General features: G+C 47.6%; 1 long non-coding RNA gene across 1 annotated transcript; it reads left to right on the top strand.

Annotated features, from left to right (window-relative positions):
- The first annotated feature begins 10739 nt into the window (after positions 1-10739).
- Positions 10740-16529, top strand: LOC121007638. Its single transcript, XR_005780449.1, has 3 exons — positions 10740-10896; positions 14300-14302; positions 16488-16529. It is a non-coding gene; the product is annotated as an uncharacterized LOC121007638 (long non-coding RNA).
- Positions 16530-17714: the final 1185 nt, after the last annotated feature.

Raw genomic sequence — 17714 nt, 5'->3', positions numbered from 1 at the left:
CTTTATAATATGTATAGGGCTGTGGCCCCTTATGTACATGTGTAGACATATTAGGATGTATATACATGTATATAACTGTGCTCCTTATGCCCCCTGATGCGTATATGTATATGTTTATATATCTGTCCCTTATGTTTGTGTATACATGTGTATGGATGTGCCCCATGCATCCATACATATTTATATATATATATATAATATAATAATCACAGGTCGGCACTGCTGTATATGGTCACGGTGCACGAGTCTATGGGATGGCGTCCCAATGTAGAATCAATGTATATGTGACTGAATAAATACAAAGAAAGAATTATCAACAGCGAGTGCCGGTCTTTTTCATTGATTCTACATTGGGACGCCATCCCATAGACTCGTGCACCGTGACCATATACAGCAGTGCCGACCTGTGATTATTATATTATCTACGGCTTTCAGTTACGAGCACGCTAAATTTCCATTATCAAATGAATACCTTTGCTTATACGGATGATGCGGCGAAAGACATTGTGGCACAGATCACCGCCCCATCTGATTTTTTGAAAATTCCTTCAAGTGAATTGAAAAGTCGGGATCTTGAGAAGGAAGCGAAACAGCTTATCTCATTAGAATTGCATGCCGCAACATTGGCGGAATATCACCGCACTGAAAAAATACCTCGAGGACTCCGAGTTAAACTGCGGCCGACTCTGTTTGGCGATAACTTGGACTATTGCACCCGTTTTGCCCAAATACTTAATAAATGCTCTTTGGATTTGATTGTACTTACTCTTGAGCATCTGACCGTTGCCATTGACGAACGCCAAAAGAGCATTGACAACATTAAGCAACAGCTGAATAACTGCTTGAAGCCGGAAGAATTCACCGCACTACAGGACAAACTTGACAAACAATGCAGCGAGCTCCGCTCCAGGATCGAAGCTACAAAGCGATCCAAGTTTCTTCGGGATACAGAGGATTATCTGCACCACCGAGTATACAGGTGGCAGGACGCAAAAGGTGTCGCGGTTCCATTCTCTCGTATGAGAGACTGGCGAGTGGGTTCGGCTTCTTCCGGCTCTGGAAGCGACGTCTCTACTGGATATCGGGCGCCTTTTTTAGGCCGACGACCACGCAAGCCAAGACAAGGCGAGCCGGGCGCCATCATAGGCGAGGCAGACGCTCCACGGATCACGAGGTCCCAGGTAAGGACAAAAACTTAGTATTCAATCTGTCCTCTAAAAATCTGAGTGTGGCCGACATGAACTTATTACAAAAGGGTTTATCATTTAGCCCCACTGGAAGCCTTGATACTTTCAACCTTGATACTGACTTACAACGGTTTTACCGTAATATACGTTTAAAGGCCCATTTTTCTTCAGAACGCATGGTCCCTCAATCCGTTCATTCTGAGACTGGTACTGGTTCCCTAACAGCTAAAATGTTTAATCTGAAGATCAGGAGCACATTTTCACCTCCGCGTCTACACCATCCTATTGAAACTTTTATAAATCTAGTGCAACGTGATGTTGAGACATTGTTGCAACAATGCAAGACTGGCAATATGCATTTACAATCCAATTTACCTTTGGAGGAAAAACGTGCACTTGATCAATTGTTGGAGGATAAGTCTCTGGTATTCAAACCAGCGGATAAAGGGGGTGCTCTGGTGGTCCTTGATAAAGCATATTATGTTTCAGAAATTTTGTCGCAACTAAATGATACAGATACATATCAGATTTTACAGAATGATCCTGTATTTCGCATTAAAGAAATGATACAAATTGTTGTGAATGCTGCCATAGAGGAGGGGGTCATTGATGCCACATTGGGCGGATTTTTGGTTAACCAACATCCAATTACTCCCGTTTTTTATACGTTACCAAAAGTACATAAGTCCATTGTTAAACCGCCTGGCCGTCCCATTGTGGCATCTACTGACTCAATCCTCTCACCTTTGGCAATTTTTCTAGAAAAAATCTTTACGCCATTTACTAAATTGTCTCCATCATACTTGCGTGATACTGAGCATTTTTTGCAGGAAATTAAAACTCTGCATTCAGAAAAAGATGATTTACTTGTTACCTTTGATGTATGTAATTTATACACATCAATATCACATGAGAAAGGTCTGAAAGCAATTGATACATTGTTACAACCAAGTCATTACAACAATGCAGAATGTGAATTTTTCTTGACATTATTGAGGATTGTTCTAGAACAAAATTACTTTTTATTTCAGGATTCTTTTTATCAGCAGCGGCGTGGGACCGCGATGGGATCGAACGTCGCACCGCCGTACGCAAATTGTTATATGGCACAATTCGAGACGGATTTCGTCTATACTAATGATTTCTATAGAAAACACTGCAAATTTTGGCGTCGTTTTATCGATGACATTATTTGCGTATGGCGCGGCGACGTTCGATCCCTTCAACAATTTACTCTTCACCTCAATTCTGTCTGGCCTGAGTTGAAATTCACTCTGCATTTTGATGTACAAAAAATTTCTTTCCTAGACACGTGGGTAATTAAGGGAGACACAGGTGGGTTATACACGGATCTATTTACAAAAAATACAGATCGAAATAGCTTACTCATGTATACTAGCAACCACCCAGCAGCCACAAAAAAATCCCTCCCCTTTTCCCAATTTCAAAGGGTTAAGCGCATAGTGGGCACAGCTGAATTATGTCAGGAAAGATTAGACGAAATGAGCCAGAAATTTAAAGAGAGAGGTTATCCCGATCACTTATTAAAAGAACAAAGGAACCGAGTTGAGATAAAACAACAGGATAAGCCCCTAAAAGAACCACGGATTCCACTTGTAATTCAGTATCATCCATGGTCTCAGAGATTGAGAGGGATAATAAATAAACATTGGAATGTAGTGTCAAAGTCATACCCACAAGTAGTGGAGTTTAAACTACCACCTATGATGTGCTTCAAAAGAGCCACAAATATACGTGATAAGATAGTACGGGCTGACATTGGAAGTAGTAAAACTGCATCTATACAGAGAGTACTGGCTACTCCTAAAATGGGAACTTTTCCCTGCTTAAATTGCGTACACTGCTCTAGTGTGATTAAGGGTACACACTTTACACATCCACAATCTGGCGAACGCATACCTATAAAAAATTTTTTTACCTGTGACAGTCGTTTTGTTATATATATTTTAAAGTGCCACTGTGGTCTATTGTACGTGGGAGAGACTTCCACTAGGATGAAAGACAGACTTAGTAACCACAAGTCCACCATCCGCAAGCAAAATTTATTATTTCCTGTACCATTCCACTTCCATGCACATAGACACACAGTGGCACAGTTGCGTTACCAGATTATAGACAGTGTACCCCTTCCACGTCGGGGTGGAGATAGGAACAAGTTATTGCTGCAGAGGGAGGCTTATTGGATACATCGATTACGAACGATTGAGCCCCACGGACTCAACCGGGAGTATAATGTACAAAGCTTCCTCTGATAGATCACCTTGGTATAATAATATTTTTCTCAGGATAATAATTTTTCTATAATGTTATATTTTTGAGTATTGCAATAGTGCAATTAAAAACAAATAAAAAACTTTAAAACAAAAAATAAAAATAAAAAATAAAAAAGAAAATAATGAAAATAATAATTTTTTGACAAAAATATCCTTTGTAAGAAAATAAATGGATTTTTTTCTATATATTATTTACAGCGAACATAATGAAGGAAAAAAGAAGTAAGGAACAAACTAAAGTGAATTTAAAGGAACTCATATGTTTTTGTTTTAACACTGATTGGTGGGTGTGGTTTTCTGTGTGATGTCATTTCTCTGTGTTTGGGCGCTCTATTTAAACATGAAATGTTCTTTGTATGAGGATAAGTCTGAGGAAGGTGCGGCAGCACCGAAACGCACGCGTCACTTATTGCCTGTATATGTGACTGAATAAATACAAAGAAAGAATTATCAACAGCGAGTGCCGGTCTTTTTCATTGATTATATATATATATATATATATATATATATATATATATTATACAATATTCCCCCCCCCCCCCTCCATACACCTGAAACCAGATGCATCGGTGTGAATGTCCCCCAAGCATTCACACAGATGCAATCTGGTTGATTGCATCAGAATGACCGGACTGAGGTCCGGTCATCCTGATAATTACAAAGGACTCGGATTCCATAGAATCTGAGCCCTTTGATATAATTGTCGCCAGCGCCGCTGGAGGCAATTATACATGATAGAAGAAGAGGAGAAGCCTCCCCTCCTTCTATTATGCGCATTCCGGCAGCGAAATTAACATCTCGCTGGCCGGAATGCAGAGTGCCACAGGCGGGGGATCAAAGGCTTCCCCCGCCTGTTGGCATGTAGCGCGGCTCCGATGCGCGCGTTCAGGAGACGCACGGGCCAGCGCAGTGACATCATCTCACTGCGCCGGCCCACGTGTCTCCAATGGTTGTGCGCGCGCGCCACCCTGTGGGCGGTGCGGCAGTGCGGGCCGCGGGATATAAATATCCGGTGGGCCCAGCACAGGTTAGAAGAGCCGTGCCACCCCGCCACTGAAGGAGACCCCCTTGGACGAACGAGCAACCCCTGGACGAACGAGCATCTAAGTATCACTTTATATATATATATATATTGTGGGGGGTTAGCTCTTCTCCGGGGGTGATTCACACAAATATCGTCGCCAGACACCAAGTTTCTGGTCCAAACATCACTTTATTTGGCTCCTCAGCAATCCAAACATAAATGGTACAAAATAAACACCTGCCCGGCTGGGCTCTAACTAAACATATAATATCCTGACTCACCTAAAGTCACAGTTCACACCCTGTGAACACATGCGGCTTTGTCAGCCAATGTCCCACAGCCTCCTGGCTGTACAGAGCACAGTACGCCCACTGTCTCCAGTTCAGTATTTCTTGTGGGGGATTGGGGCTCAGTAGTCCGCCTGACTATGGCCCTGCGACCCTCCCAGGCGTCGCTGCGTCCCCCAACTCCAGGCTATCTCCCAGCCTTGTGGTCCCTCAGCCTTGCCCAGCTGAGACCACACAGACAGAGCCTCCAGGCCTCTGTCCACAGGTAACACACTACCCCCTTTCTGACACTCTGGGAGGTGCCTTATGCCAGGCCGATTACCTCCAGCTTGTCTCACCTGAGGTGGAACAGGGGTGTGGACCACACTATCCACCCCTTCCATGCCTCTAACCTGAGTGAGACCTGTCACTGTCTCACATATCCCCCCCCTTTGTTCAAGCCCGTGAGGGTGAACACCTGCATAACCACGGGAGGCTGGTGAGAGGGTATCGACCTGGCCTGGACGTGGGGAACAGCCACCCACCCTGCTCTTTGGCTGCTCCCAATAAGAACCGGCCCAGATTGGCTTTACAGCCACACTAAGTAACCCAGTGTCAGCGAGCACTAGCTGCCGCTGACACAGAAAATTACCGGTTCTTATTTCACCGAGGCCAGGAACCTCGGTGACACGTACCTTCCCTTTGTTCTGCCAGACCCACGTCAGCAGAGCTTGGTTTATCACCAAAACCAACATCTTGCCTAACCGAAACTGCCTAAAGGCCTCATGTGCCCATCTCATGGCCAGATATTCTTTTCCTACTCTTTCCCGAGTCATAATGATGCGCTGTCGTATATTTTGATCTCTCTCTCTTTTTAGATCCTCTGGCTCCTGTACATGCACCTCACGTCCTTTCTTGGACTGCTGCAGCTCTTGCCTGAACTGTTCCAAGTCATGGTCATATCCCGACACTTTCTCCTTTGCTTTGCAGGGCTCCTTCTGCAGAGCATGCTTGCCCCTACTCGCTTCTTTTACGTGCATCTGGGTCACTTCTTCCTTCTTTCCAACAGTAGTTACGCTAGCTACTATGACAGTTTTAGAGACCTCTGCTTCTTTAGCGGCTTTTTCCACTTCGGCCGCGGCTCCCTTTGGCTTAACTTTGGTCTCTGTAGAACCTGGGGACTTCATGTCAACCAACATATCGGCTTTAACTTTTTCAGTCTTTGTCTTCTTGAAGTCTCCAGTCTCTTTGACCGCCTTCTCATCCTTCTCGGACATGGCACCATGCACTTGCCCTGTTAACCCCTCCCCCTCATCGAGGCAGGAGGCACCAGGGTCTTCAGCAGACTCCTCGTCTTCTGTCATTTTCTCCAGAGGCTCACCCAGGACCCGGTTCTCATTTTGTGGAGGATTCAGGAGATACAGCCCATTGTAATAGCCCGGATCCGTAAACTGATCATTCACCTCCTCGTACTTCTTCCCCAGCAGGCTGCTGGCTATTTGGAAGGCCTTGTATGCAGAGGGGACGTCTTCCAGGCCTAGGCTACACGCTACCACGGGTCTGTGGTCTTCGGCATCCACATCAGCCCCATCATCTGGTTTAGCAGAAGCATCTTCCATCTTCTCTGCCACAGCCAGCACCACAGTGCCACCCTCTCCAGTCCCATTTTTAACAGGCTCTGGCTTCTTGACATCTTCCAGAGAACTCTCCTCTTCAGGTTTCTCACCTTCCACCTGCTGTTTGAGAGCACACTTAGATTTCTCCAACTCATCTTTTAAGCTCATGAGATTTTCAGTCTCTGCTCTGAGTTGCTTGTTCAGCCTCTCCAATTCAGCATGCTCCTCAAGCGCTTTTTCCAGGGCTTTAGCCAAGGAGAGGGCCTTGGTCTCCTTTTCCCAAGCATCAGTCTCTGTTTGGTCACGTTTTTCACCATATCGAGCCGAGATGTATTTCTCTTCAGCTAGGAGCCAGTCACACTTCTCCTGTTTCTTCGCTGGATTAGACATAACTTGCTTCTGGTGGTCCAGGTCTACCATCAGATCATCCAATCCTCGCTGAAGTTTGTTCTTGGTTTTCTCCCCCTTTTTGTATGTCACACCCTGTTTCTCCAGGCGCTGAACCACCAACTCCATGTTTTTCAGCAGTTTCTTTTCAGCTTTTTGCACAAGCTTGTGGGAAGTGCCCCACTTTTGGGCCTCCGGTTCCAGCTGCTCCTTGCTTGGCTCTGCTGCAGCAGATGTAGGAGTATCACCATTCTCTTTCTTTGCCCTTTCTGAAATTTTCTTCAGTTGCTCTGTGAAGACAGCTAGTCCCGTCTCTAACGTTTCTAGGGAGCGTGAGGAGAGAGAGAGATCATTCTCCTGTTTGCAGTTGTACTGTCGTGTCAGGTCATCTACAACTGTCTGGATATGGGCTTCAGACCCTAGGATGACGTCACCCGACTTAATTCTCATCTCGTCATATATAACTGTCTGGTCGCTACTAGTAACCACCTTTGTTTCACAGGACCTTGACATGGTAGCTTCACTCTCTGGGTTGCTATCGGTCACAGCACATACGTCACCTATACCGCTTGTGTCATTATTAATTCTGACCTCTAGGGGCACCGATGAGCTAATCCCCACCTGGGACACTTCCTTAGTAACCAACCAACATTGTGGGGACTGCATTTCAACCTCTGGTACGTGCGGTACACCCTCTAGCCCTATCATATTTTCCTGCACCTTCAAACACTGAGCTGGAGCTGGGCTTTGCTCCACACTACTTATATGCATGTCTTCAAACCTTTCGATTACGACATATCGCGCCTCATGAAACATAGCAGATGCAGAAAATAAAGCTTCATCATCATTTACATTTTTACCACCAGGGGGCGCTTCTCCCCTGACCACAACCTGCAACGGAAAAGTTATATCACTGTCACCACATATTTCATATGACATCATATTTTCCTTATGCATTTCCGCACTTTTGTCACCATCACTTTGCACTTGACCAGCCCCATTGTTTCCAATGGTCAATATTCTTTCCCCATTCAGGTCAAAGTGCAGCTCCCTTAGATCCTCACTTAAAGGGACAGGTACAGGTTCTGCAGGAGTTTCGTCACTATCTGCAGAAGTGTCTCCATTACTCCACAGAAACAACCCGATATCACGGCCCAACACTCCCTCATGCATGAGCGTATCTGTAACACCAAATTCATCAGTCTCTGTTCTCATTGGAGTCTCACGCGCAGTGAAAATCTGCGGATAGTCCTTTATCGCACGACTGTCCAGCACCTTTAATATTTTACCAGTCTCAGGTTTCAATATTGTGCTATCTCTTACCCGGGCTAGCATGGGATCCCGGATCCTTGTCATCCCAAAACTAGCTTTGGTCATGGGCAACTGAGGTAACACAGAAACCTTCTCCCCTGTAGATTTCTGCGAGGGAGCGATCACAGCAGGCTTATCCGCCTGTCCAGACACAGACTTATTACCTACTGGCCCAGCAGGTATCCCCTGCCGCCGGCTCACTGTCACTGGCTCTGTTACATCGTTAATAACAGGAACAGTCTTACCCTTTGTAATCCACCATTCTGGTAAAGCAGTGACATTCTCTCCCGCAGACTCATCAAGGTTGTGGTTGCTCCTACCAACAGCTTTACTGCACCTCCGCACTCCCTCTCTAGGACTCCGGACACAGTCGCAGGGAAGATATGCACTCCTGAGAACCGCGCCGCTCTCCACCTCTTTGTCTTCCCGACGGTTGCCCTTGGCAACGGCATAGCTTTGCCTTTTATCAGGAACTCCGCTCCACAACTGCCCAAACAATGGAAAGTCCTTGCCCAGTACAAATTCCACTTCCAGTGTCTCACATTTTAACAGCTCCCATTGCACCGAGCCATAGTCCGTCACAAAGGTCAGTGACACCGTAGTTTTGGTCTCTGGCCCCCTTGTTACAAAGTCCAGAATTCCAGGCAGGACCCGAGACACTTGCTGGCGGGAGTCTAGAATGACCCCCAGCGGGATTCCGCCGATCACTAACTCGCAGGATTTCTCCCACGGGCTATACCATTTTGCAGCCATTTCCACTGCTCAGTCTCTTGTACTGGGCTTCTGGCCCTTTAAATCCTGCACTGTTTGCACCACAGAAAAAAAAAGTCCAGTTTAACACCAGCAGTCTCTGCTCTGCAAACTTCCAGCACTTTTACTTATCAGCAGGGACACCTGCCCGCATCCGACACCAATTGTGGGGGGTTAGCTCTTCTCCGGGGGTGATTCACACAAATATCGTCGCCAGACACCAAGTTTCTGGTCCAAACATCACTTTATTTGGCTCCTCAGCAATCCAAACATAAATGGTACAAAATAAACACCTGCCCGGCTGGGCTCTAACTAAACATCTAATATCCTGACTCACCTAAAGTCACAGTTCACACCCTGTGAACACATGCGGCTTTGTCAGCCAATGTCCCACAGCCTCCTGGCTGTACAGAGCACAGTACGCCCACTGTCTCCAGTTCAGTATTTCTTGTGGGGGATTGGGGCTCAGTAGTCCGCCTGACTATGGCCCTGCGACCCTCCCAGGCGTCGCTGCGTCCCCCAACTCCAGGCTATCTCCCAGCCTTGTGGTCCCTCAGCCTTGCCCAGCTGAGACCACACAGACAGAGCCTCCAGGCCTCTGTCCACAGGTAACACACTACCCCCTTTCTGACACTCTGGGAGGTGCCTTATGCCAGGCCGATTACCTCCAGCTTGTCTCACCTGAGGTGGAACAGGGGTGTGGATCACACTATCCACCCCTTCCATGCCTCTAACCTGAGTGAGACCTGTCACTGTCTCACAATATATATATATACCGCTATCCCACCAACGATTACACCCCTTGTTCCCTATTACCCCTGGTCCCTGGTAACCCTATCCCCTGGTATATAACCCTATACACCCCTGGTGACCCTATCCTATATACCCCTTGTTCCCTATCACCCCTGGTCCTATACACCCCTGGTAACCTTATACACCCCTTGTTCCCTATTACCCCTGGTAACCCTATACTTCCCTGGTAACCCTATTACCCTTGGATACCCCTGGTAACCCTAGCCCTATCACCCCTTATTTATATCCCTACCTATATACAACCCTACACCCCTTGCCAACCCTATTATCCCTGGAACCCTTTACACCCCTAGTACAACCCTTGTTGCCCTGATCCCTGATTTACCCCATTCACCACCCGCGGTCCTATCACTGTATTGATGCTTTGAGGTCGGCTTACACCCCTGTAAGACCACCAATAATCTTCGTCCACCCCATAGGGATAGTATATAGAACCAGGTGGGTGGGCTGTTAATATTGAGTGTGTGTATTGTATAGATAGTTTGTGGGTGGAACTTGGGAACGTGTAGTGTAGTTTAGTACTGTATATTTAGTGCTGTATTGTTAGTGCATTACGTACTTAATGTATTAGGTAATAATAAATACTGTGTTTTATGTACAACTATTCGTGTAACGTGTGGTTATTAACGGTAGTTAGTGTAGTAAGGCGCATGCAGCTAGCATAGTGATTAGTGTAAGGTAAAGGCAAAGTATTGTAATATTATTATTGTTATATAAAGGTATAAATAGGCGGAGTCATCAATAGACGGCTCCTCCTATTTATGAATATTAATTATCGATATTTGCATAAATATTGGTGATTAATATTCCCCCTTTACATTGGCGAGCCAGGCCCACTGCTCAGATTTTGAAAGCTGTGTTTGGTTTTGAGGCTTAGAGGTCGGTTATACTGTCAATTATCAGGCAAGAGAGACGCGGTCAGTGGTCTGAGCGTCTAAGACCTGATAATTCGTACAGGTAACGCGACTCTACCTTACAGCACCAAACACGGATCAAAGTCTTTAGCAGAGAATCTATGTTCTATCTGTGAATTAATATTTTACCATTTTCTTTGCACGGTCACTGCATCGCTCGAGTCATTGGGAGGGAGAAGAGGAGACGTCACCGAAGGAGATCCATCTTCGTTGGAGCAGCGTACAAGTCCGGCTGGTCGGGAAAAAGCGATCCGAGAGAAAAAGGACTTCTTCCAAACAGCTGCTGAGGACGAAGAGGTACGGCCCCAAAGAGAAGATGGACGCTCAACAAAAAGTGAGTATGGACTTCTCCACACTGCAACACCTGAGTAAACACAGCACTTTTAATCCCATTATCCCCTCTACATACAAATCCGCTGAGCTGCTATGGTCCGCTTTGCTGGACCAGGCTTACGCTCATGACCGGATTTGTATCAGTAGAAGTGTCTTCAATAAGACGAACAAACGCTTCCAAATGTTAGCCAAATTGGTTCACACTTTTGAGGATACCATTTGGAAGACAGAACACACTGAGACACTTGCCAGCACAGGAAAGGCAGGGGAGGTTGCTAATAAGGCAGACTTCCACTGCAATTGTTGTGTTGACAACGTTAGAAGAATTTACACACTAGAGGCTCGGTTACAAGAAGAAACCCAGTGTACAGCCGAAAGGGGCAGAGAGATCTGCATGTTAGAGTTCAGACTCTCGGATGAGGAGGGTCTCTACTCTGACATGGACAGAGAGCTACTCCGACTGTACACTGAGAATAATCAGTACAGGAACAATGCGGCATCTACGGATGCCCTGATTGTTCAAATGAGGGAGGACCTGGCTGCAAAGGCGCAAAGCATTGAGCGTTTTCAGCGGGCAATCTCCAATTGGTCTAGACCTAGTACTAACGGTATGGTACCCACGAAACAGGTTTGTGTTTCGGGAACGGCACAGGCGGAGACAACGGCGACAGCGCCAAAGTCTTCAGCGGATAACACATCCGCAGTAGTAGATACTAGGGGACAGGTGGACCGGTTGCTACGATTCACCTCGACACCCGGGGAGAATAGTAGTAGCAGCCGTGCCCAGGAACAGGACAACAGTTGGGAAGAGGTAAGTGGATGGCCAAATACCGCTTCCAATCCTCCAACACGTCCGGAAAAACAGGAAGGGGTTTATCCTAACCATTCTAGCGTGGAAAGGATAAACTTCCTGTTACGGATCTGCAAAGAGATCCCAAAATACGATCCCAATGTAGACCCGTTCACTTCATGCGATATTTTCGAGGGTCACTGTAATAAATATTCAGTGGCTCCGGAATATCGCATGGAGCTATTAAAATTGTGGTTACCAACACACCTTAACCAAAGGTATGAGGTAACGGGGAGGACACAACCGACGAATGGCCAGTTTCATGATAAGGAGGAACGCCTCTCCATACTCACGAGACTGGCCACAGGTCATTGGGACGTCACTCCAGAGGTCCTGTCGAAGTTCAAACCTACTATCAATGATGAACCGTTGTCATTGTGTAGTCGGTTTGAAGCAATGTACAGGAGGGTTACTAAGGATCAAGGTATCGGGATTCCACAAGGCATGGTGCGCATGTTTGTGGAAAAATTCCCATACCTGGATACTGCAATCCGGCTGAGTGCAGCCAGAGAGCCATCCCTCACGGATGCGGCTATGACTATTGAACAGTGTAGACAGGATATACTGTACAATAAGAAGTCCGTTAAACTGAGGGAACGTGCACCTGTATACGTTAGATCACAAGATGAACGGGTACAGCACACAAGGTATGCATCAAACGTTCGCCCCACGGCCCCGCCATGGGAAAAGCCAGGAAACATCCGGTGTTTCCTGTGTTTACGATACGGGCACATTCAAAGGAATTGTCCACAAAATAACTGGACAAACTCAGAAAAGACTGGCAATAATAATGGTTTCAGAATGAAACCTAATTTTGCCAAGTCAGTGGGGGAAGAACGTGTTGATAAAAATCTGAGACATTCACCAGGCCCATCACCAAAACGCGTGGCTGCCGTGAATGTCCCAGGGGGTGTGGAATCAAAAGATTCTACACCAAATATTCAGAGTGAAAGGGCACAAGTGGCAGTATGTACCTCACAGGTACCTACTGGGAATCTGGTGGACATCGACTGAAGGTTAGGGGTCCCTCAAGAATTGGCACCAGTATGTCCCATCATACTGGACTCTTCAGGGAGACCCCATATAAAAGCCAAAATAAAAGAACGGGAAACGAAAATCATGCTTGACACAGGTGCGGAAATATCCATCACTAATGTCAAGCATGATTTACACCCCAACAGCCCCCAATGTGTGGTGATCGGATTTGATCACCAACAAGGGGGGGTGACGGCCCACAGAATTGAAAAGGTAATCGTCCAGATTACCGGGTGCACCACCCTCAGGATACCCATGTGGTATCACTCCGGTTCTGACAACATTATCGGAACCGATGTAATGACACAAAATGGATGGATCCTGGATCTGGCAAATTGCATTGTGTGGAAGGGTCCCAGGCGAGCTAAAGTGTTCGTCATTCAACGCCATTGTCTGGGACCACCTTTGCAAGCAGTAGAAGAGTCTACTGATATGCTCAAACACAAATGGCCTGAAGTCTCACACAATATAGACCTGGAGCCTATTGTGTACGAGCATCCCGAACTGTGGGCCCAGAGCAAAAACAACTGTGGCAGACTAATTGGTGTTCAGGTGGACATTCAGGGTCCTGACCCTCCACCTCAATGCCAATACCGATTTCCACCAGAGGCCACCCATTCAATTATGGACACGGTCCAGGAATTGAAGACTAGGGGTGTGGTTATTGAGGGCAATTCAAAATGCAATGACCCTCTGGCCAGTCAAGAAAAAGGACACGAGTGCATGGAGGCTCACCATAGACCTTCGGGTCCTCAATAAATACACCCCAATGTTGGCTCCAGTGGTGGCCCAGACTCCCGACATCATGGCCAGAATAAGCGGCGTATTCTCGACCTTGGATGTTGCTAACGGGTTCTTCTCCATCGAACTCACTGAGTCATGCAGGTACAAATTTGCTTTTACAGTGGGGGACAAACAGTACATTTTTGCGGTACTACCCCAGGGGTTACACAGCAGCCCCACGTATTTCCATCAGGCATTGGCAGCCGTACTGAGTGTGTTCTCACGGCCGGAATGCCTTCTACAATACGTGGATGACCTGCTCTTGCATACAGAAACCATAGAGGAACATTTGGTTCTGTTGAAAGAGCTGCTGGGACTCCTGGCAAAGTCAGGACTCAAGCTGAGTCCCCATAAGGCAAATTTGGCCAAAGCGGAGGTAACCTTCCTTGGGGTCCAAATTTCCTTTGGAACCAAAGGAATCATGACTGCCCGTGTGGAAGCCATGGTGAAGTTACCCAGACCCGGCACTCTTCAGGATTTGAGAAAATTCCTGGGGGTGGCCAACTTTATGAGGGAATTCATAGAGGATTTTGCTGCCAAAGCAAAACCTCTCTATGAGCTCCTGAGAGGGGAAGAACCCTCAATCAAAGGCTGGTCCGAGACGCAGGAGGAGGCCTTTTCAATTTTGAAAAGGGATCTATCCTCTGCACCTGTGTTGGCTACTCCACATCCAGATGGGGAAATGGCCATACAGGCGCATGCAGGGATGGAGTCTATCGCAGCGGTCCTACTTCAGAAAGTAGGGTATGAGACCAGACCGCTGGGGTATTTCTCCAGGCTACTTTCGCCCATTGAACGAGGGTTCGATGAATGTGCCAAACAACTGGCAGCCATACACTATGCCGTCAAGACTACCGAGCATATTGTAGGCTTCCGTCCCCTCACCTTGCAGACTCCACATTCTCCTTTAGCCCTCTTGCTCCGTGATACTCTCCCTGGAGTCTCCCAACAGAGATTCGGGAGATGGATCATGGATCTCAGTGGCCGGAGTCTGCAGGTGGACCATAAGGCCAAGTATGTTCTGTCTCAGTTGCTAAACCTGACTGGAACCGAACATGACTGTGGTCAACCCGAACTGGACGACTCTCCACAGATGTTCAGAACCGACAGATGTCCAGATGACAGAGTCATCTTTGTTGATGGCTCTCGATTCTATCTGGAAGGAGAATATGTCACGGGTTTTGCTGTGCTGGATGAGACCACTGGTATCCAGAGTCTTGTCAGGCTACCGGGTCACATGTCAGCACAGCGTGCAGAACTAGAGGCGGTCAAAGAAGCTCTACTTCTTCAGCCCCCAGGGAAACGAACTATATATAGCGACAGCTCGTATGTAGTTCGTTCCCTCACCCTGCATCTTGACATATGGAAGAGGAGAGGCTTTGTGGACATCCAAAACAAACCTCTGGCTCATGTGTCGGTCCTGAAAGAGCTGTGGGAGTGGGGCATGGCACATATGACGGAAGCAGCCATTATCAAAATCCTGGCGCATCAAAAAGGCGATGAACCTTTGATAATGGGTAACAATAAGGCAGACGAGTTGGCTAAACTAGCGGCAGTGTCTGGTACCCTCCGGGAACCAGGCATGGGGCCACTACCAGCCCACCGGATTGCAGCACGTACCCATCTGAGTGACGGCCCGGTGTCATTTGAAGAGGAACAAACTAAGGATCCTCTTCTAATGACACATATCAAATCACCTCAACACCCCTGGTCTGTACAACAAGGGATCTTGTGTTACGATACCGGTACTCAGCAACTCCCTCTTCCGGTGGTCCCGCAGCATCTGCAAGCAGAGCTGACGCGATTGAACCACCAACTGTTTGGACACCTTGGCCGGAATAAACTCTTGCCTCTCCTGAGAGACAAATTATACTGGCCAGGGATGTCCAATTCAGTAGAGGAGGTTACCCAACAGTGCCTGGTGTGTGCCTAAGTCAACCCAAGGGCAGCCGCCCTGAAGCCGGTGTTGCAACGGGTTCCACCTGCTGATGGTCCGTGGTCCGCAATACAAATCGATTTCATTGGACCGTTACCAACCGGAAGTCGTAACTGCCGTTACGCATTGGTAATAGTGGATGTCTTCTCGAAATGGGTAGAAGCCATCCCCACGGTCAATGATACGGCAACCACGACTGCCCGTGTTCTCTGGGAACAGGTTCTGTCACGATGGGGTATCCCCAAAATGATAGAATCAGACAAAGGGACACATTTCACGGGTAAGGTAATGAAAGCGCTTTGTGGTCTCTTAGACATAGGTTTCATGTGCCTTATCACCCTCAGTCATCATGGAGCGGATGAACCGGACCATCAAAACCCGGCTTTCCAAGGCGCTGCTGGAGAAGGGTTCCTCTTGGGTAACCTATCTTCCAGCAGTGCTAATGGGTATTCGAGCCACTGAAGCCTCCAGTACCGGTATCTCCCTGTATGAACAGATGACCGGACGTAAGATGCCCCTATGTCTACCCAACGAACTTCAAGTGTCAGAGCCCACGAGAGACGCCATCGCCAGAGACCTGTTTCTCCAACAGGTTCAACAGAACCTGAAAGAGCTACTGCCTCACGCAGCAATACGGCTACACAAACCGTATCTACAGGGGGAAACACCAATGCCCGCTGTAGGAGAAATGATGATGGTATAAGTCTTCCGGCGGGCTGGCCCATGGGACGCAAACTGGGAAGGACCATACAAGGTCCTTGAAGTAATGGGAGACACCATGCTGAAAGTGCAAAGGCCAATCACCAACAAAAAGAAATCCCATAGACGGCAGGAACTCTTGTGGATTCACATCGACCAAGCCAAAGCCACCCGGGCTTCCCCAACTCAAAAACGCATACCGTTCCGAGTTGGGTGAAGGGGGGGTAATAGGGCTTGGTGGGTCGATGGTGAATCCATTCCACTTATCACACTCCATCTAATTACAGAGCACAAGAGGGAGATACGCCATGGGACCACTTGACCAGGGAAGAGTTAGGCATCCTCTGAACGGGATACGTCTCCAACTTGTGACACTGGTGGTAAGCATGTTGACGGCAGGATCGGCCTTTTCAGGGGAGGGCCTGGGGACTAACATTGATATGGCTAACATATAACTTAATGGACCCGGCCTTTTAATGGTGGAATGTTTGGGTGGCAAAATCCGGAAACCATACGAGAACTTCGCCTTTACTTCAGGTCAGTGGTATCTGTATGGTTTCCAGAGAGAGGGTTTTGCCAACGGTGTAATTCAGCATTATACCCCGGTGGAGAATGTGTCTGCCATTCAACATGACTTACATGCCCTCTGTCTCAAGGAATTTAGGCATTTTCAAGACTCAGACCCTACACCTATCAAATCCTTAAGATGGGTGTCTAGGGACCCACACTTTGTCATGGTCTTACCTGCTTGCTGCTCTCCTTCGTTTGACATGTGCTGGCGGCCATCTTGGTTTCTGGGTTTCTTGTAGCCTTCCACCCTGCGGCTCCTCCTTCCCCTGGGAGGAGCTGGATGCCTAGCTCATATATATAGGAGGTCTGTGGCTTCAGTTCCTTGCTTGGTCCTCTTGTGTTCACATGCTTCTAAGACTGCTGCTGCTTCTGGTTCCTGATCCTGGCTTCGTCTGACTACCCTGCTGGTTCCTGATCCTGGCTTCGTCTGACTACCCTGCTGGTTCCTGATCCTGGCTTCGTCTGACTACCCTGCTGGTTCCTGATCCTGGCTTCGTCTGACTACCCTTCTGGTTCCTGACCTCTGGCTTCGCAAAGACTCTGCTCGGTTTCACCATCCGTTTGGACTTTTGCTTTACAGCTTTATTTTCAATAAAGCCTTCTTATTTTCACTTATCTCTTGTTGTACGTCTGGTTCATGGTTCCGTGACATTAGGACCAAGCCATGAATTCTGACGGTACAGGGCCATCCTCGCTACCCACGCTGGTTGCCAGACTTGATCAGCAGGATCACCTGTTGGGTCGGTTCGCTGTGGCGTTGCAAACCCTGCTTGAACGCACGGCTCATTTCGCTCCCGTTGCCGATGGGTCGGTTGTCGCTCCTGGGCTCGCTCCTACTGCCGCTCCGGTTGTTGCGCCAGAGTCTACCCCGACACCTGTTGTTGCGCCTGCGGTGTTTCGGGGTATGACCGGTTCTGCCCCTCTTCCACAGCGCTTTGGGGGAGAG

The sequence above is a fragment of the Bufo bufo genome, chromosome 7 (genome assembly GCF_905171765.1).
Source record: "Bufo bufo chromosome 7, aBufBuf1.1, whole genome shotgun sequence".
Lineage (NCBI taxonomy): Eukaryota > Metazoa > Chordata > Amphibia > Anura > Bufonidae > Bufo > Bufo bufo.
Note: the sequence above shows the minus strand (reverse complement) of the source record. Positions and strands in the feature narration are given on the sequence as shown.